The 21,934-nt window shown below is 41.7% G+C and overlaps 1 protein-coding gene across 30 annotated transcripts in view; it reads left to right on the forward strand.

Annotated features, from left to right (window-relative positions):
* LOC128400250 (poly(rC)-binding protein 3-like) overlaps positions 1–21,934 on the forward strand; it is a 285,355-nt gene that overhangs the window by 210,994 nt on the left and 52,427 nt on the right. Inside the window, exon 1 of one of the 30 annotated variants that reach the window (XM_053362399.1) lies at positions 12,261–12,406. The exons of the other annotated variants lie outside the window; for them this stretch is intronic. The gene's annotated coding sequence lies outside the window, so the exon portion shown is untranslated. Of the gene's footprint in view, positions 1–12,260; positions 12,407–21,934 lie in introns of those variants that run through there. 30 annotated transcript variants of the gene reach the window in all.

The raw sequence follows: 21,934 nt of genomic DNA on the forward strand, positions 1-21,934 counted from the left end.
ATGGGGCCTTGGCTTCTTATTGCTCTTGAATACAAGCTGCTGTTGCAGGCGCCCACATGACTTAGCTGCCTGAAAGCTTCTTTCAACCTTTTTATGCCTAATCTTTTTATTCCTTGTCATCCTTTGGCTTCAGGCAAATGATTCATCTCCTGTCCTCTTCAGAGACTGCAAATATTTTTCCTCCTTTCTTCTGCATTGTTAACCTTAAAGCACTTATCATAATGTCCCTTCCCTGCTTATTGCTCTGTATGTTTTATTTCCTATGAATTAATCGTGATAGTTAAATATAAAAAATCTCTCTCACAAACATATGTATGTTGCAGATCACCTTAGATTTGTATCAACATCCCTTCTTGTGCCAGCTGTGGTTTTTAAATCTGTTATAATTAATTTCCCCATATTTGTGGAAGTTACCTCAGATTGGGGAGAAATACAGTGTCTCCTCATAGATGTATATTCACTTAAGTTAATTGCCTTCTCAAGAATTGGAAACACGATGTCATCTTCCCAAATGTCCCCATTCCCAGTTTTAATAAAATCAAGAATCATCTTCCAAATTCATATCTGGTGAAGTTAAAAAACTCCATAAAGATGATGAAGAATAATAAACTTTTGACATTTTGCAGAAGCTATTTACCCACTTCTAGAATGCAATATTCTGGGGGTTATGTACAGTGGTACCTCCAGTTGCGGGCGGGATCCGTTCTGGAGCTCCGGCGGATCCCGAGGTTTCCGCAACTAGAGGGGCCTCTTCTGCGCATGCGCATACGGTGAAACCTGGAAAAATACTTACTCTGTGGTCTTAAGTCATTCATGCATTAATTAGAGTTAAACATGTTGGTTATATGCAGAGGGATATCCCACCCAAAATATGTGTGGGCTTAAAGTGGGGTGCAGGTACCTTATTGCGCGGAACTTGGCGCCTGTGCATAGGCATGCCTTTGGTTGGTAAGGCTTATTAAATATCAAAAGAAAAGAAACCGTTCAGTGTTATTGGCAAAGTCTGGTGGGATGCTCTTCCAGTAAGGATTCAGCAGGCATCTTCAGTAGTAATTCTTAAATAGTTGCTGAAAACCTTTCTACACTACCAAGCACGCAATTGAAGAACAAAAAGAAATTTGTTACAGTTAGCTAGTGATCTGTGATTTTGTTTTTATGCGGTTTTTATTGTTTATATATTTGTTGTGCACCACTCTGATTTTTAAAAAATGATATTGCAGTATGTGTATATTTAGAAATCAATCAATAAGAAATACTCTCTCTGTTTTGTTTTAGAAAAGTTTTGTATTGCTTCAGCATGTCTATGTCCAAGCAATTAGTGGTGTTGTTTGCATAACTATAGAGTTGAACTGATATGCTTGGTGAATGGTTACCATCATTTGGGAGACGGAACAAACAGGAAATTGAGACAATGGATGCTACTTGAATGTTGTGAGCTAGACAAAATAGCGGGGCGGGTGTTTGTGTTTTTTAAAAAAATCTAAACAGTTTTTATTGTATGGCTCTGAATAAATAATTTTAACTCACTAATGAGCGTAGCTGCTCAGTAAAAAAAAGGTTTGCCTGTCTGCATAAATGTATGTAAGTATAAAGCTCTTGGGAGAATCATGGGGGGTGTTTCAGGAGAGCACTAGAGAGGTGTGAAATCCCACAAGGGGGACTCCATTTCAAATGGGATCCACTCAGTATATCAGATTTCTGCAGAAATCTACTTGGCCAGTTCACATTTTGACAAGTTGTGCTACTTTCCCTTAATAATTTATTTATCATTCACTTGAATTCAAGGCCCCAGATGCTTCACATATGCATTTTAATCCTGAAACTGAAATATTTAACTTCCCATGGAAGAACTGTTGTGGGATTTGCTTGAGACTGCAAATTTCATGGGAGCAATCAGTACAGATTTTGAAACTGTATTTTATTTCAGAACACTATTGTGCTTTCTTTTAAAAGAAAATATTGATTTGAGGAAAACTAAAAGGGAAACATAGCCTGATTTCTTAACTTTATTTGATAGTAACCTTAATTTCCAGCAGTTGTATTTATCAAAGTTGAAAATGTAATTCTGCTTTTTTTCTCAGCAGAATTATTCCATATTAGACCATTACTCCTTATTAGACAATGCCCACTTTTCAATGCAGCATCACAGTGGTTTTCAACCAGTGTGCCGTGGCACCCTGAATGGCTGCCGTGGCACCCTGAATGATGGCCAGGGGTGCTGCGGCAACACTGGTCTCTGATTCTCTTTTCTTCCTTCCCTCCTCTGATACCTTCTCACATCTCTGCCTTCCCAAGGCTTGTGTGGATGCTTGTTGCAGCAGCCTTGGCTGCACATTCCCCAGATGAATGGGGCATCCTCTTCCCAGGCCCCTGTTGGGCGGCATGAAGGAGCACCTCTCTTTGGCGTGGGGCTCAGAGACCAGGGGTGGTGGCGGCAGCTGCCCAGAGGACTGCTAAGGAGAGGAGGCTGAGGGAACACTCCACAAGGGAGGGTGTTTGAACGGGGATGAGGGGCTGTTGGCTCTGCAAGCAAGGGGTGACATAACTGGGCTCCTTCAGAGGGAGTGGAAAATATTCCGAAATTGGTGGGTGGGATTCAGTAGAATATTAACAGTGATGATTTTACTGTGGTACCTCTGGTTACATACGCTTCAGGTTACATACGCTTCAGGTTACAGACTCCGCTAACCCAGAAATAGTACCTCGGGTTAAGAACTTTGCTTCAGGATGAGAGAACAGAAATCACACGGCAGTGGCAGCAGGAGGCCCCATTAGCTAAAGTGGTGCTTCAGGTTAAGAACAGTTTCAGGTTAAGAACGGACCTCCGGAATGAATTAAGTACTTAATTCACCACTGTATTAAGGTTTTGTATCTGTGTTCTAAAGACCTGGGATTGTATGGCACATACTTACTTTGAAATATTATGGAGATAAAAGGTGGAATAACACAAGTTGCTGTTAGTAGTGGAAGCAATGTATGTCTTGTTCCATCCACATAAATATTTCATTTATATAGCATGTGGCAGTTAGTTTTTTTTTTATATAGCATCATAGCATCTGAGGGTGTGTGTTTTTCAGCAGCCCTTGTTAAAATCTATTCTGATAAACTAAAATAAGCAACGGAATCCTTTTTATGGACACCACTAGCAAGGGAGAAGGAAATGTACCTTCAAGAACTAATTCACTCAGGGACTCTCCATCAAAACTCATTGCTTTATTATGTCATCATGAAAGGCCTGAGTAGCTATGAGAATAATTTGATTTAGTGATTAGGCCAAGGCAATGCTATCTGTTTGCTAACAATGAGGGAGAAGTGGAGAATTAGCTAGAAAAGATACATTTCTAAACTGAAGATATAAAAACAAATAAGTGTCACATATTGAGCTTTCATATTAGGTTGAGCATCTCATTATCTAAATATGCAGAATTATCCATTGCCAACACTTGTATTGGATTAGTAGTGTTAATGGAAGGACTCTTACACCATCATTTCCTAAAAGCTACTTGACTGTAGATAATCCTTGGGAATGCAGACGTCTCCACAATCCTAATAAGGAGATTTGGACTAATAACTTCTATGACACTGGGAGACAAGAGAGAAATATGAGGAGCAAGTGGTAAAAATATATACTATCCCATTTGCCTTTGCTGTCCTTCATGTAACATACCAAACAACCAGCCTTTGAGAAAATTCCCTTTGGAAGTGCCACTCATTCAGTGCCTTTGCTCATGATAATGGAGAGGAAGCTGGTAGCAGTGATAGGACTATTGCTGGCTGGGAGCTGAACACTAACATCCTCCCCCACCCAGTTCTTCACCTGGAGAATAGCAGCCTCTTGAAGAGCCAGGAGGTTTAAGTTAACAAGACCCACCCATGGGAAGAAACTAAGAACATAAGAGAACTCCCTTGTTCTCCTAGAATGGCAATGGCCCCCACTTGAGAGGTGCCTGAACTGAGTTCTGGTGAGTTCCAGCTGAAAAAAGCCCTGGTGGTATATACATTTAATAAATAAGGACAAGAATGAGAATTCAGAGTAAGTCCCACTAAATTCTGTAAGGTCAAAACACTTTGTAAGAACATTTTATTTTTGTTCTCTTCTGTTTCTTTTTTAGATGTCTGGGTGGCTCACTAGTTTATTGCAAACTATTCAATTCACTTTGATTTTTTTGTTTTAAAGCGTAAAACACGTCTGGAGTAGCAAAACATGAGTCCACCATTATCTGGAGGGAAGCTTCTTTTTATTAAGCAACAGCATTGATATGTAATCTTTCCAATCAAAAGGAAATTGCTCAAGATGGCATATAGAATAAAAATCATACTAAAGGAAGTCATAATGCCGTCTAAAGACAGTAAAAACACCATAAAAACAAATCAGTGTACACTAGTATATAGAGACCACAAAAGTCAGATCTGAAAGCTGGTAGTGAATGATCCCTAACTGCTTGTTCTTTGTGTTGCTAGAAAATCCAATTTTAGATTGTTCACTATAAAGCTGTCAGTGGTAAAGTCTTTAAAATATAATGGAAGCATTTTTCTATTCAGTTCCCTTACCGGGTCAGATTAAGGTCTATCTAATACAGTGGTACCTCGGGTTACATACGCTTCAGGTTACATACGCTTCAGGTTACAGACTCCGCTAACCCATAAATAGTGCTTCAGGTTAAGAACTTTGCTTCAGGATGAGAACAGAAATCGTGCTCCAGCGGCGCGGCGGCAGCAGGAGGCCCCATTAGCTAAAGTGGTGCTTCAGGTTAAGAACGGACCTCCGGAACGAATTAAGTACCTAACCCGAGGTACCACTGTATGCCATTATTTCTTTCCCGCAGTGGCCAGCTGGATGCCTTCAGAAAGCCCACAACCACAAAGGCAGCAGCCCTCCCCTGTTTGTCCCTAGCAGTTGATATTTTGAGGTGTACTGCCTCTGCACATGGATGCTTTATTTAGCAACAATAGCTTAATAGGCCTACCCTCCGTTAATGCTTTTTTAAGCAGCTTAAGCTAGTGATTGATAAGAGCTAGTTCCCATGTCCCACCTTTGATTATTTTTATTTTTATGGTATTTATTTCATAAAATTTATACACTGCTTTGCTTGCTTGCTTGCTTGCTTGTTTGTTAAACAAACAAACCTCAAAGTGGCTTACAAAAATAAAACAGTAAAATCAAGAAAAAAATCACAAACCTTCTTTAAAACATGCAAAGGTTAAAATACCAAAACAGGTTAAAGTTACCTCAAGCATCTGGGTAGACTTGTTTAAACTGGAATATTTCTAGCAGGTACCGAAAGGGAAGGAACCTCCTTGGTCTCAGTCAGCAGGGAGTTCCAAAGTGTGCGTGGTGCCACACAAAACAATTGAGTTCTTACAAATGCAGTACATGTATTATGTGGCAACTATGGTAGAGTCAGTTCTGCTGATTAAGCAGCCAAGTGGAGTAAGGCGATGTCCTAAGTAAATTGGTCCCAAGTCGGTAAGGACTTTATATACCAATAGTAACACCTTGAACTAGACTTAGTAGCAAATCAGCAACCAGTAGGAAATTGGAAATCTCTGAGCACAGGTGTTTTTAGTTTTGTTTTTGTTTTACTTTATTTTTATTAAAGATTTTCTTGGTTTACAAAAGTACATGCCTTGTCTCTTTTTTCGGGTTGTACAGTCTTTCTTCCAGATCAGTTACATTTGTTGTGAGACATTAGTGCTGAGTACAGTACTGTATAAGGTCAGGGAAGAAGAGGGGGGAGAGGAGGGGTGGTGAGGCTTATATTCTTTTGTATAGTGTATGTGTGGGCTTTTGTCTCCGTGTCAACTGGGTAGCCTCTCTTTCTATTCATTTATTACATTTCCTTGGTAATGAGAGGTATTAAGGGACAGGGTGTGGTTCGTTGTCCGAGGTTGGATGCAGTGGGGTTTATTTGCATTTGTGAGGGGGAGGCTTGTTGATTTGTATGCTGTCAGTGGATTCTTGTCATTGTCTTGTTGGGCTGTGTATGTGATAAAGGGAAGCCATAGTGGGGTGAAGGCATCCTCTTCTATTTGTCCCTGTGTCAGTTTCAGTTTATTGGTTAGCTTTTCTAGCAAGGCCATTTCCCATACAATTTGATACCATTGGTTCATGTTTACTCCTGACAGGTCCCTCCAGTGTCTGGCTATGAGTCTTCTGGCTGCTGAGAGTAGGGGGGTTATTAGCTCTCTATAATGTGAGTGGTCATTATGATCTTGGAAGATGTTCAGTAGGGCCAGTTCTGGGGTGAGTTCTAATATCTGTTTAGTTATTTTGCATATCTCTTGTAGGACTGCTGTCCAGAAGGGTTGGATTTTAGGGCATTCCTATCACATGTGGAGGGATGTGCCTGTGGAGGTGCAGTATCTCTTTGGTGAGGTTCCTGGGCATATCAGCGCCAGTGTCTGTGGTGTTAAGTACCACCTGTAGGTGAGCTTCAGAGTGAGTTCCCTTTTGGTTGATACGGGAGGTTTAGACCACATTCTAGTCCATTGGGTGGGGTTAATTTCAAAGCCTATGTCGTGCTCCCATTGCTCTTCGATTGCATCCAGGGTGTTTTGGAGCAGTATTTTGTGGATACCATCCCTTTACTGTGTTCTTCTGCCATCAGGAGAAGGTTTTTGAAGGTGGTCAAGGGCCTAGTGGCTGCTGATTTTGCTGTTGGATTGTTTAAAAAGGTATGTAGTTGATGATGTGTTTGCCGAGGTATTTGTGTGTCTTGTATTTATTGTGTTGGCATAGGTTTGTTGTTATATAAATCTTTTAGACAGGCTTACTAGGTTTTTATCTGGAGGTTTTGTTCTGCAAGTTGGAATAGTGGGTGATAGGCGGGGGGGGGGGTTAGGCGGGATGGGGATAGTTTGCCTGCTTTTCCCTTGTGTGAACCTGTTCGGTGTTGTGGGGCTGAGCGCAGGTATTGTATCCTAATTAGGTAGAAAACCTCTCACAAGCTAAATTACTGCAGAATAACTCAGCTGCAGTAAAACAAGATTTCACCCTGGGAGCAGCCAGAGTCACCATTAGAAGTCATAGAGAGCAGTAGAAGAAGAACGGGGCTTTCCCTTCAGACTCTGGGAATGATGGAAGATGCCTGTCTTCCTATGTTTCTCCCCGTGGCAGCCTTCAACCTGCTTCGTTTATTCTCTCTCTCTCTCTCTCTTATCTACCACCAAATAATCACCTCTGCTTTGTAATGATAGTGTATTTTAAGTCACAATGTTTCAGTGGTGATACTTCCAAGATAGTATTTAAAGGGATATTCAAATAATTGCTGTTCAACATTATTCCCCTCTTAATACAGCTAAACTTTTCCCCAAACTGTTGTTTTTTTAAATTTGATAAATGCTCAAAAGTAATACTTATTCCTAATGAAGCTGTTTTTTAAAAAAGAGAGAGAGAGAACACTTTTGTTTTTTGTTAATTTGGTCCCAAATGAAGGACTTTTGTGTACTCCTTATGTGTACAAAAGCTCACGTTAGCAGTCGTGAGAAAGTAAGAGCCTAATAAATTTAAGTGCATCAGTCGTGTGTAGTCCCATGCTTGGTTTAAGCAGGTTGTATTTGTAATAGCTGCGAAAGCAATTCCTTCGTTTATTGGAAGATATTTTGACAGCTGTAAAGTAATAGAATAAGTGTTCATGACCTCCTTGTCCTGCGAATATGTCACATTAGCACAGCTGGATGCCTTAATAACAATACTGGCTTCCTTTGGCTTCCCTTCTCTGACACCACAATGGAACTGGGCAGCCTAGAACTGAATAAGTGAATGTTAAGAGGGTACATGAGAGGTCACAGAATATGAATTCAAAGGTCCAAAAGCAGCTTTGATTGAACTAAGCCATGTAACTATGGCATGCATGCCAAGGGCTTGATTCTTGTGGCACTTTTAGTCCAATTCCACAATGGTTTACTGCTTTTTTCTGGGGGGGACGCAGGGGTACGAATACGCCTAAACATTTTGTGAATCTAGGTTTGGCCTCATTGAGGGCAGTATTTCAATATGAGTAGGAAAATAAGAGTACCCCTAAACATTTTTTAAAAAAGAAAAAAAATCACTGGGTTTACTCGACCTTGCTGCTGGCTCTGCTCCTAGCCCTGCCCACTCATTACAGGAGAGTCCCTCTCTTCCTTCGTGAAATCTTTGCACCTCAGCTAGGATTTGCAGGGGCCTTTGTGTTGTCACTCTGTGTTGCCCCTTCCTCTCCCATCCACATGCTTTTAGCTAGGGCTTTCCTCCCCAGCCAGAGCTCAGCTGCAGCCCCTCTCAGGTGGCACCATTGCCATTCTGAGAGAACAAGGGAGAAGTTCTTGGTGAACACTGGCCCCTCTTTTTCTAGAAAAATAGCCTTGCTTTAGCAGGGCTGCAGAGGAACCAAGCAAGGCGCAGGCTCCCCTACGCAAACTCCCACACCAAAGAGGTCTGAAGGGAAGGCATTACAGTGGTGCCTCGCAAGACGAAAATAATCCGTTCCGCGAGTCTCTTCGTCTAGCGGTTTTTTCGTCTTGCGAAGCAACCCTATTAGTGGCTTAGCGGATTAGCGCTATTAGCGGTTTAGCGGCTTAGCGGCTATTAAAGGCTTAGCGGCTAAAAGGCTATTAGCGGCTTAGCGGCTTAGAAAAAGGGGGGGAGCGAAAAAAAAGCAAGCCCATAGGGAAATTCGTCTTGCGAAGCGCATCGAAAAACGGAAAACCCTTTCGTCTAGCGGGTTTTTCGTCTTGCAAGGCATTTGTCTTGCGGGGCACCACTGTAATTCAAAAATCCTTCGTTTTGGCAGATTCCAGAAGAGAGAGTATCAACCTGGCCTCAAAGAACACTGGGCAACAGTTATTTCTTAATATAGGGATACATGCACTATTCCATAATTTCAATTCTTTGAGTGGTACAACAAACACAACAAATAGCTCTTGCTTTTGGGATTTTTTTTAATATATATATATATATATATATATATATATATATATATATATATAAATATATATATATATAAGAACATACATTTCATGTTTGTTTTGCAGTACCCAATCTTCAAACTGAATGTTGAAAAAAAGAATCCAACCTGATGACATAAATATGTGACACTGCATTAATCAGTGACCTAAGTTTGCAGTTTTTCATCATGGGCAGAATTACATGTTTTTATAATTATTTTATTTATGATTTTCAGTTTTATACATTTCAATAATTTTACAGTCATTTTAATGTTTCAAAACTCGACTTCCTTCCCCCTCTTTCTGCAGTTTATTTTTTATATTCTCTGCATATTCCAAATTAACTTAGTTTACTCACTTATTCATTTAATTTAAATATATACTCTTATGAAACTGCAGGTTGTTACAATAATCCTATTGCCCATTGTATCATTGAGGATTTTACTCGCTCATCCTTTTCTCCCATTCCAATAATATCTTAAACATTTTAGACAGCACTTTTACATTACATTCCAACAGCGCTCTCTCCAGTTGCAATATTTGTTCCCCAGACCCTTGTATCCCATCTTTCTTAAATGCTTTGTTCAAATGATGATATTGTATCCATGTTGTTAATTTTCCTGATAGTTCCTTCGATTCTTTCAATTGATACTCTCCTCCCTCTTGTTTTAATAAATTTTTATAGGTTGTCCACTTTTCTATCATATTCTTTTTCTTTACTGCTATAGCTTCCACTGGTGAGAGTCAAAGTGGTGTTTTTGCCTCTAATAAATTTTTGTATTTATCCCATACTCTATACAATTTTTTCCTAATTATATGATGTGTAAATCCTTTATGTACTTTCACCTTTTCATACCGTAAATAAGTTTGCCAACTGAAAATATTTCCATGGCCTTCTAAGTCTAAAATATGTGGATTCTCCAATATCATCCATTCCTTCAAGCAACAAAGACAAGATGCTTCATAATATAACCTCATATCCAGCAGGGACAAACCTACTCTCTATTTTGCATCTATCAATATTTTATATTTTATTCTTGATTTCCCCCCTCGCCAAATATATTTAGAAATATCTTTTTGCCATGCGTTGAAACAATCTGTCTTGCCAATCACCGGAATTGATTGAAACAAAAATAACATTCTAGGTAATAAATTCATTTTTTAGTCAACACTCTGTCTAATAGTGCAGAAAGATTCATTCTGTTCCAAATTTCCAAATTTCTTTTAATATCTTCCCATTTTTCTACATAATTATCTTTATACAGATTTATATTATCTGCTGTTACGTATACACCTAAATACTTAACCTTCCTTCAATCTTTAATCCAGACACATCTTGTAATTTATTTTTATTCTCATCATACTTTTAACCAAGAGTTTGGTTTTATCTTTATTAATCTTAGAACCTGCTACTTCACCAGCTTTTTAAATCTCTTGTAACACTTATCACCAATATCACCACGTCATGTGCAAATGCTTTTAATTTATATTGTCGCTGTCCTACTCGTACATCTTGACTGTCTTGATTACATCTTATTCTTTGCACCAATACTTCTGAAACTATTATAAACATCAAAGGTGACCACGGGCAGCCTGGTCTTGTTCCTTTAGTTATTTTACAGAATTACGGTACATGTTTAGTGTATTGTTACAGCGTCAACATATGGCAATGGCTCACTTTATTCAGAGAGGTTTTTATTCTATACGCGCCTGCTAATTAGGAGATGATGTCTGATGTACTAATTAATCCACTACAAGGAGGCAGCTGTGGGCCCCAGCTGTCTTTGTTTCCAATAGGCTTCCTGATCTGGGGTGGAGCGAGGATGGGAGTTAGAGGAAAGGCGCAGAGCTGCTTCTGACAAATTGATTTAACTAGAGCACAGAGCCTTGAGGGAATTCTGTGCTGCCCTGTCACTGCACATGACTGCAGCCTTTGTAGGCTCCAAGCTGTTGAGCGGTGAATTTCCCACCGATGCTTTCTCCCTCCATTGCTTTGCTGAAATTCCCCCTGAATGCTCTCCCAGGCACTTTGCATTTGCTATAACATACATCCCTCTGCCTTGAAATGCATCTAAAGTAATTCAGGCAGTTAACACCCATCCAAATCGAACTTTCATATACAAAGTCAATGTGTCTTTGAACAGGTGCATGGTAACAGCACACCTTCTGGTATTTTGAGCTACATGTGATTATTCCTCACGAGTGGCCAGCCTACTGTTCTGCTCACTGAGTGACCCAATTGCATGGGCTCATGTAGTAGGCACATATATGTCAAAGGCACACAATCCTTGGCTTAAGAACGGGTGGATGTTAGATAGCGTTGCTAAAGTTATTATGGGCTTTGTTAACACCCCATAATAAATTACCTTAAAATGCAGTTATGCTTTTTACCAATTAATCTTGAGATTTGCACCAGGTTACAGGTCAGAATCAGTAAACCATTGAGCTCCCTGAGTTCAGGGATAATAATAATAATAATAATAATAATAATAATAATAATAATAATAATATTTGATTTATATCCCGCCCTCTCCAGCCAAAGCCGGGCTCAGAGCGGCTAACAACAGAAAAATAGCACAGTTTACATAAAAGCACAGTCAATTGAATGTCAGAGGATACCAGTTCTTAATAGGTCTCTGACTAAGCACCGGATAATCAGTGCAGAGGTACAGTCTTCAGAGTTTGCACCCACAAACAAGGTAGGTGCTTTGACTGGGGAGGTGGACAGCCAAATAAGCCCCCTTTCCATGTTGTCCTGGAGATATTCCTAGAAGGCCTTGAGCTCCAGGGTCGAAAGGGAATTGACACATCCAAAGGGAATGTTTACTGCAAACTGATGTTTAATGGGGCAACCACAGGAGACAACTTGGTGCCAGTGTGGTGTAGTGGTTAAGAGTGTTAGTCTCGTAATCTGGGGAACCAGGTTCGTGTCTCCGCTCCTCCACCTGCAGCTGCTGGGTGACCTTGGGCTAGTCACTCTTCTCTGAAGTCTCTCAGCCCCACTCACCTCACAGAGTGTTGGTTGTGGGGGAGGAAGGGAAAGGAGAATGTCAGCCGCTTTGAGATTCCTTCGGGTAGTGATAAAGCGGGATATCAAATCCAAACTCTTCTTCAAATCCAAATCCAAGCTTCTTGGCCCCCTTTTTCTATTAAAAATCCCCAGCAAGGTCTTCATACTTGTCAAGTAATGTCACAGTGGCAAGGAGGTGGCAGTGTTCAGTGGATATGTGTCTCCATTGTGACCTTGGCCTGGATATTTGTTTCCATGGTAGCAGGTGGTTGACACTGCAGGCAGGAGGCTGGGCAGGTTGACATTGTGGGGCCATGGGCAGATCGCCAGCTAAATCCCAGAACAAGTGGAAAGTGCCAAAGCAGGTCGAATGTCAACTTTTCTAGGAGCCCTGGGGTGCTAACATAACAAAAGGCTGCCGGTTCAGAAGACGGAAGAGAGCCACTGAAAGTGGGGGGTGTCTTGTAACAGGTACCCCCTCAGCCTAACCTGTTTTACTCATTGGTTTAAGGATAAGTTCCTTTGTGGAAGGTTGGGAAACAAAATGTGACACATAGGTAGAGATATTAAATAAATAAATGGTGCAGAAAACCATTGATTCTAGCTTCTGTCCTCAAATTGCTCCATCAACACAAGTCTTGGTGGATTTGAGCAGCGCAGGCAAAGGACAACAGTCAACTGTGAATACATTTGTTTTCCCTTTGGAGTCATTTGATCCTTCTGAGAGTCTATCCCTTTCATTTCATTTGGCACTGTAGCAGTTCATTTAGGATGGGGTGGGCAGTATAACTAATTTAAATATCTAGATTTAAATATATCCTAAAATACTTTATGAATCAGTATCTATCAGCATTATTGAGTGAGCAGTAAGAAGACTGTTAGGAGCCTTTCCTTCAGTGAGGACATCTAATTGGGGTATTGAGACAGGCATTGCCAATTACTGGCCTCTTAACCACCCGTCCCTCAATCTGGGTTCAGATAAAATTCCCACCTGACAGATCTCACAGGCTGACTAAGCTGTGGAGTGGTTATCTGCTGCCACAAAAAGTAAAAATAAAAACAGAGTCTTGAGTCTCTAACAAATTTAATTATTGTCTAACCTTTTGTGAACTAGTGCCTGCTGTGTCACATGTGATCTTCAGTTGTCTTTTACTAAGTGTAAGGGTTGTGTGTGTAAAGGCTGGAGTTAAATGGCAATGGAATGCAAAGTACTGTCTGTGACAATTCAATTAGAGTTTAAATATATGCAAAACTTGCCCGTCACAGCAACAGTGATTGGTAATAGGAGAAACAGGTTAGCTTTGCTGAGTGAATTGACACCTATAATTGGAAAGGTGGGAAACAAGTTGACTAACGTGAGTAATTAGGTAGACAAAGAATGTGAAATTGTAGCCATAACAATTATTTTTAGCATAATACCTTCCCTAGATGTTATAGTATGCAGGTAGTTAAACTTGATAGATTTTGGCGTTACAAGAGATCCATAGCTGCTGGCATACCATCCTCATGGTATGTGTTGTCCTGCTTAGGAAAAACCTGAACATACCCTGGCCTGCTGTTCTACCTTCTTGGATCATATAGATAGATAGATAGATAGATAGATAGATTCTTTATTGTCATTACACACGTGCAACATTGCACAAGTGCAACGAAATTGGATGCCATCCCTTAAAAACAACAAAAGCAAAACAACAACAACAACCAACAAACCACATTCCAGCCACACCCACACCCTGGGTGTTACAGAAGGCTGCACAAACTGATTTCCACACCGCACTTCTTTCTGACAGAGATGGAGTTGAAATTTGATTTCTTATTTCAGAATTAACCACTCCTGCTAGGAGCAAACGGTCCTTACAAGCCTAGCATACATGTTAGGGAGGCAACTCCAGGCAGGACAGCCACATAAAGTCTCTGTGACAGGCCAATAAGATGCTGAAAAAAGATAGTTCACTAGCAAATGCCATAGTTGGTTATACCATGCATTGAAAAACCATCTTGTTGTCATCTGACTTTACTCTGAAACTAAGGATGGAGGAGGGTTTTGTTTGCGCCATATTTTTGAGTGCGCTTCCCTGATTTCACCCCTCTTGGACCAGTTCCTGGATCAGAGCACACATGTGCAGAGTATTTTTCAGAACTGTGGACCTTGCTGAGCATCATCTGAATGCTTGCAACTTACAGAGGGGTCTGAGGGCAGTTTTTTGCTTTCCCTTTTTTCCATTTTCAAGCTGCTAGGAGCAGCTAGTGTGTGTAGTGTGACAGCAAGTCGTTTTTGTGCTGTGCACAAATGCTCCAGGAAGTAGGAATATGCCGTTATAGGCAGTCCTTCCCTGAGGAATTGTATGGGGAACAATATGGCTCCCCCCATCAGTACACAGAGGCAGCCATCTCCCTCCCCAGGCAACTGTCTCCCCACCCGGCCAATATTTTTACCAAAAGGCGATACATGTACTGATATGCCATTTCCTCTAAGGGTTTTTCAACCCACACTGCATTTTCTAGCTGATCCAGGAAATCCTTACAAAAGTTTTTTTTAATGTATTATTTTTTATATAAAAAACCAGTTGACCATATGGATTTTAAAAAGCTTTTCCCATTAAAATCTGCACAGAAACAGGACACAATAGGCTTTAATAGTGAACAAGTGAGAAACAGGAATGAATCAAGGCTGCATTCAGACACAAGGTTTTTTTGTTTTTGTTTCGCTGGTTATAATGCTTCTGTTCAATTCCTAATATTTCTTTTACACTATAGTAGCTGTTGTGCTATAGAATTGTGGCCTTTTGATCAATGTCATGCTAAATTTTAAATGGTTGGAAAGAAGTGTATGCTGGGATATCTCCCTAGAATCATAGAATCATAGAATCATAGAGTTGGAAGAGACCACAAGGGCCATCGAGTCCAACCCCCTGCCAAGCAGGAAACACCATCAGAGCACTCCTGACATATGGTTGTCAAGCCTCTGCTTAAAGACCTCCAAAGAAGGAGACTCCACCACACTCCTTGGCAGCAAATTCCACTGTCGAACAGCTCTTACTGTCAGGAAGTTCTTCCTAATGTTTAGGTGGAATCTTCTTTCTTGTAGTTTGGATCCATTGCTCCGTGTCCGCTTCTCTGGAGCAGCAGAAAACAACCTTTCTCCCTCCTCTATGTGACATCCTTTTATATATTTGAACATGGCTATCATATCACCCCTTAACCTCCTCTTCTCCAGGCTAAACATGCCCAGCTCCCTTAGCCGTTCCTCATAAGGCATCGTTTCCAGGCCTTTGACCATTTTGGTTGCCCTCCTCTGGACACGTTCCAGTTTGTCAATGTCCTTCTTGAACTGTGGTGCCCAGAACTGGACACAGTACTCCAGGTGAGGTCTGACCAGAGCAGAATACAGTGGCACTATTACTTCCCTTGATCTAGATGCGATACTCCTATTGATGCAGCCCAGAATTGCATTGGCTTTTTTAGCTGCCGCGTCACACTGTTGGCTCATGTCAAGTTTGTGGTCAACCAAGACTCCTAGATCCTTTTCACATGTAGTGCTCTCAAGCCAGGTGTCACCCATCTTGTATTTGTGCCTCTCATTTTTTTTGCCCAAGTGCAATACTTTACATTTCTCCCTGTTAAAATTCATCTTGTTTGTTTTGGCCCAGTTCTCTAATCTGTCAAGGTCGTTTTGAAGTGTGATCCTGTCCTCTGGGGTGTTAGCCACCCCTCCCAGTTTGGTGTCATCTGCAAATTTGATCAGGATGCCCTTGAGTCCATCATCCAAGTCGTTGATAAAGATGTTGAATAAGACCGGGCCCAAGACAGAACCCTGTGGCACCCCACTAGTCACTCTTCTCCAGGATGAAGAGGAACCATTGATGAGCACCCTTTGGGTTCGGTCAGCCAGCCAGTTACAAATCCACTGAGTGGTAGCATAGTCAAGACCGCATTTTACCAGCTTCTTTACAAGAATATCATGGGGCACCTTGTCAAATGCCTTGCTGAAATCAAGGTAGGCTACATCCACTGCGTTCCCTTCATCTACCAGGCTTGTAATTCTGTCAAAAAACGAGATCAGGTTAGTCTGACATGACTTATTTTTCAGAAATCCATGCTGACTATTGGTGATCACAGCATTCCTTTCCAGGTGCTCACAGACTGTTTGCTTAATGATCTGCTCCAGAATCTTCCCTGGTATTGATGTCAGACTGACTGGGCGGTAATTATTTGGGTCCTCTCTTTTCCCCTTTTTGAAAATAGGGACAACATTTGCCCTCCTCCAGTCTTCCGGGACTTCGCCTGTTCTCCAGGAATTCTCAAAGATGACTGCCAGTGGTTCTGAAATCACATCTGCCAGTTCTTTTAATACTCTTGGATGCAGTTCATCTGGCCCTGGAGACTTGAATACATCTAGACTAGCCAAGTATTCTTGTACTATCTCCTTAGTTATTCTGGGCTGTGTTTCCTCTGCTGAATCATTTGCTCCAAATTCTTCAGGTCGGGCATTGTTTTCTTTATCGGAGAAGACTGAGGCAAAGAAGGCATTGAGGAGTTCAGCCCTTTCTGTGTCCCCTGTTTGCATTTCACCATCTTCTCCTCTGAGTGACCCCACTGTTTCTTTGTTCTTCCTTTTGCTACGAACATACCCATAAAAGCCTTTTTTGTTGCTTTTAACCTCTCTAGCAAGCCTGAGTTCATTCTGTGCTTTAGCTTTTCTGACTTTGTGTCTACACGTGCTGGCTATTTGTTTGAATTCCTCTTTGGTGGTTTCCCCCCTTTTCCATTTTTTGTACACATCCTTTTTTAATCTTAACTCAGTTAAAAGTTCTTTAGATAGCCACCCTGGCTTCTTTAGGCACCTTCCATGTTTCCGTCTCATTGGTATTGCCTGAAGTTGTGCTTTTACTATCTCCCTCTTAACAAACTCCCAGCCATCATGAACTCCCTTTCCTTTTAGTATTACTGTCCATGGGATCTCACCCAGCACTTCCCTAAGTTTTATGAAGTCGGCTTTCTTAAAGTCGAGAAATTGAGTCCTAGTATGCTTGGCTGCTCCTTTCCGCTGTATAGTAAACTTCAGAAGAGCATGATCACTCGCGCCTAATGATCCTTCCACTTCTACCCCACTAACCAGGTCATCAACATTGGTTAGGACCAGATCTAAAATGGCTGTTCCTCTTGTAGCTTCTCCCACTTTCTGGACAATGAAGTTGTCTGCAAGGCCAGTGAGGAATCTGTTTGACCTTATGCTCTTGGCTGAGTTTGACATCCAACAAATATCCGGGTAATTGAAGTCCCCCATTACTACTATCTCCCTTCCTTTTGCATGCTTGGCCATCTGTTCCAGGAAGGCATCATCTATGTCCTCCGTTTGGCTTGGGGATCTATAGTAAACTCCCACAATGAGGTCACTGTTATTCTTCTCTCCCTTAATTTTGACCCAAATGCTCTCACTTTGGCTTTGAGGTTCTAAATCTTGGATCTCTTCACAGGTATACACATCCCTGACATATAACGCCACTCCTCCTCCTTTCTTGTCTGGTCTGTTTCTCTGAAATAGATTGTATCCCTCCATTATTACATTCCAATCGTGGGACTTATCCCACCAGGTTTCAGTGATGCCTATTATGTCATATTTAGTTTGCTGTACCAAGAGCTCAAGCTCATCTTGTTTATTTCCCATACTTTGCGCATTAGTGTACAGACATTGAAGTCCATTAATCATTCCCCCGTGTCTCTTATTTAAGGATTTTTTCCTCCCACCACTAGGTCTGCGTGCTGTTTGCTCCATTCGGTCTATGACATTTGGATGATCATCTTCATCAATTGATAGACTCCTACCTTCAGGAGCACTGTCTCCCTCCCCCACATTAGTCAGTTTAAAGCCCTCCTGATGAGGTTTCTGAGATTTTTTGCAAAAACATTCCTACCAACCGTTGTGAGGTGCAGCCCATCGCTTGCCAGAAGTCCATCTTCAAGAAACTGCATTCCGTGATCTAAGAATCCAAACCGTTCCTGTTTACACCATTTGCGAAGCCAGTTGTTCACTTCCACTATTTTTCCCTCTCTCCCTGGGCCACGTCGTTCAACTGGGAGGACAGATGAGATGACAATTTGTGCATTTAATTGCTTCAATTTCCTGCCCAGAGCCTCGTAATCTCTTTTGATCTTCTGGAGGCTATTGCTTGCAGTGTCATTGGTTCCCACATGAACCAAGAGGAAGGGGTATTTGTCAGTGGGTTTTATGATTCCTTGCAGTCGTTCAGTTACATCTTGGATCTTAGCCCCGGGGAGACAGCACACTTCCCGAGACATCTTGTCAGGCCCACAGATCACTGCTTCTGTTCCCCTCAGTAGGGAATCCCCTATCACCACTACACGCCTCCTCTTAATTGTATCACATGAGTGGCAGTGGTATGATAATGAAAAGCGTAGGAAAATGACAACACAAAACTCCCCCAATTTTGAGCTTGCAATGGGGTTGCAAGTGGATTTTTAATGGAAGTAATTAAAACAAAAATGAATATTATGCTCCTGCTAGATTCTACTAGATCCCCAGAAGTGACTTATGTTGTGTGAAAGATCACATAAAGCATGAAATTTAACAGGCGAGGAAACATCAGGAAAACAGAATAAAGCGCCGTCCAAATGCAGCCTAAGTCCATTCCATTACCCTATCTGATTAATTTAGCTTCTTGATGGTATTAAATCATACAAGGTGCTCACAGTATGTCTAAACAGCACTTACCCCTTCCTGCTGTCAACCATAGAATAGGTTGGTGAGGTACTTAATGAAAATGAGTGAAATGTTCATTATATGGCATCTCCACCAAGCCCATGAACATAATGTTATGGTTGCCCCCCCCCACTGAAAACATATTTCCTAGACTTTTTTTACTATTCATTTGCATTACAAATAGGCTGTTGCTCCATGCTGTAGTTTTGCTGACTGTTTATTCACAATAAACATGCAGAGAACAAGGAAGACAGTGCTCCTCTGATAGCAGAGAATTCTTACACTTTCATGCCAAAAGACATTGGGTGTAAGAATGCGATCACCACAGGCACTGGGTTGTTCCCAAGAACCAAGGGCCCCGCCCGGCATGCACATGGGACATCGCACATGTCTCCAAAACTTAGGTTGCCTTCAAAAATATTGAACTCGGGGGGGGGCACTAGGGGGCGCATTGGAAGATGGCCGACAATACCATCTCTCCGACCCACACGGGGTAATTAAGAGGCTGTTGTGGAAGTAGGCAGCCTCCCTTGTTGCCCCAAGGAAATGGGGAACACTGCCCTTGCCTGCTGTGCCCATAAATCACCCCCAAATTTGAAAGAAGGGGGTGAGGGCCCTAGGCAGAATGCCCCCGTGTGGACCTCGGCTCTCCTGGACGCTGTCTCTGATCGCACACTAGTTGCAGCAATTTGGAATAATTAATTACAAAAGAAGCAAATGCAAATGTTTCAAGTGAAGAAGGGGAGTGAAGTCTGCTAATTTAAGTGACCTCTGCGAAAGAAGACGAGGGGCTGGAGAAACAGGAATATTTTACGATAAAGATACACCAAAGGTTGGGTATGTTGACAACGGGGCTGAATGGGGGGGGGATCTTTTTTACTTTCCCTCTATGTGATTTACAAGAACCCCTCCTCATTAGAATCATCGGTTGAACTGACCCAAGCAGGATGATTAAGGTCTGCATGGAGATAAACTTTAACCAAAAGTATGCTTTATGGAGAGGGACGCGGGTGGCGCTGTGGGTAAAAGCCTCAGCGCCTAGGGCTTGCCGATCGAAAGGTCGGCAGTTCGAATCCCCGCGGCGGGGTGCGCTCCCGTTGCTTGGTCCCAGCGCCTGCCAACCTAGCAGTTCGAAAGCACCCCTGGGTGCAAGTAGATAAATAGGGACCGCCTACAAGCGGGAAGGTAAACGGCGTTTCCGTGTGCAGCTCTGGCTCGCCAGAGCAGCGATGTCACGCTGGCCACGTGACCTGGAAGTGTCTCCGGACAGCGCTGGCCCCTGGCCTCTTAAGTGAGATGGGCGCACAACCCCAGAGTCTGTCAAGACTGGCCCGTATGGGCAGGGGTACCTTTACCTTTACCTTTTATGCTTTATGGAGACCGAGAAGCAATAAGAGCTTTTGGGAATGGCGCAGCAACTAATTCGGAGTCACCATCTTGCCAAAGGATTTATAGCCGGGAAGAGGAACGGACTTGTTTTCAGACTGCATTCCTAGTGAATCTCCTCAGAGGTTTTGAGAAAGGAGGCAGATTGGTGAAGATTAACGATGCTAAGACTGTTTTGATGTATGGAAGTGATGTTATATGGAAAACGTCTGGATATGGCTACTGGATAAAAAAATAATATCCACACAGGATTCCAAACTGTTCTTGCGGAGACTATCAGAGGTCACAAAGAGAAAGGAAAAATATATGAAAATAACAACAAGAGATGTGGAAAAATAATAAGAAAGGACTGGATAGTACTGTGAACATCATAAGGTTAGATTTGTGGACATTAAAACAGCAGTAAGAAGCAAGAAGTTGATTGGATCCCTTCGGAACTTGAAATATGGGTACCCCCAACAAAAATTTAAAATTCGGCTGTGTAATTCGGAATTTATGTAATTCGGTTTGATTTGATGTGATTGGTCGGTTAATAAAAAATTATTCTTAAAAAACAATGTTGAAATTGGCTCAGTTATTTTTCCAAAGACAGTTTGTTTCGGATTCTGACTCTAAGATGTTAGCCTTTGTTTATGCAGCAAATCACAGGACACAGTGGATACATGCTCTTCTAGGTTTTCCACACTTGTTACATTTGACTACACACTCACAAGCCCTGCAGTGTTTCTTGTGGACTTAGCTGATTGTCTGAAGTTTAAAATAAGCATCCTTGCCCGAGGTGATATGTACAAAGGCATTCACATCGCTCAACAGTTGCTTACTAATTGTGCAGTGTGAAATGTTAACAAGAAAAGGTCAGTTCAGTTCTAATGATGGTGCAAATCAAGTGATGCTTTTATGACCACAGAGAACAGGCCAGCTTTTATATGCAAGCTACAATGATTTCTTGTTTTCCTGTGATCAAGCTATATTCTTGCATTAATGTGCCTTGCAGCTCTGCATGGAACAAAAGCATCTCTGTCCAACTTTGAAGATTATTCAGTTCTTTTTTAAATTTCACATAAAGTACCCCATTCCATGTAACACAGTATGTTAAATAGTTACAAGTCCCAAGGGACCTGGCATGTGGAAAACACAAGCCATTTCTGGAGTGTGAAAAATACTAAGGTGACTATTGATGCACCAAGAGGATGGAGCAGAAAAGTAGCTTTCTTCAAAATTGGTTTTTTGTTTCATTTTTACACTACATATAGGACAGCTGTAATGATTAATAAAAACCACTGTGCATTGTGTAGTTTGAAATACAGTGTATCACTGAACAAAATAAAATAGATAAAAATATAAAACAGAAGCTTTTCCTGTTATTTTTGGTGAATGAGAGAACTGATGGTTTGTGTGCCAAGACCCCATGACCCCACAGTTCCCTCGGGACAACAGCATGTTGGGTTTGGCCTTGAATATGGCCACCGTTTTATTGGTTACAGTAGAGAATGGTTTGACATAGGCATTGGGTGAAGTTGTTGCTATTCCACTCCGGCCCCTCCGCTGGAAGTGCATCTAAAGGCAAACCACATCTTGGGGGGATTCCCTGTGACCTACGTCCAATAGGGGTACCCTCCGCAGAGTCCCTGTTGGAGGAGTGGTATAGCCCTAGCTCCGCCTGGGCTTCGGAAAGAAGCCACTCCTCCCAAATCATTTAAACAGGATACCTTTTCTCAAGGAGGAGCAGGCAGAGGCTATAACCTCCTCTCCAGCCAAGATCTAGGCTTACCCAGTGCCTAACCACCTAACCTCATTGCGATGAGGTAGGTGAAAACCAGGTGGCTGGTGTTAGTTTGCCACATGAAAAAATTCCTGCCTGGCCCCTGAATATGGCAGCCAGTTTGGTCCAT

The sequence above is a fragment of the Podarcis raffonei genome, chromosome 13 (genome assembly GCF_027172205.1).
Source record: "Podarcis raffonei isolate rPodRaf1 chromosome 13, rPodRaf1.pri, whole genome shotgun sequence".
Classification (NCBI taxonomy): Eukaryota; Metazoa; Chordata; class Lepidosauria; order Squamata; family Lacertidae; genus Podarcis; species Podarcis raffonei.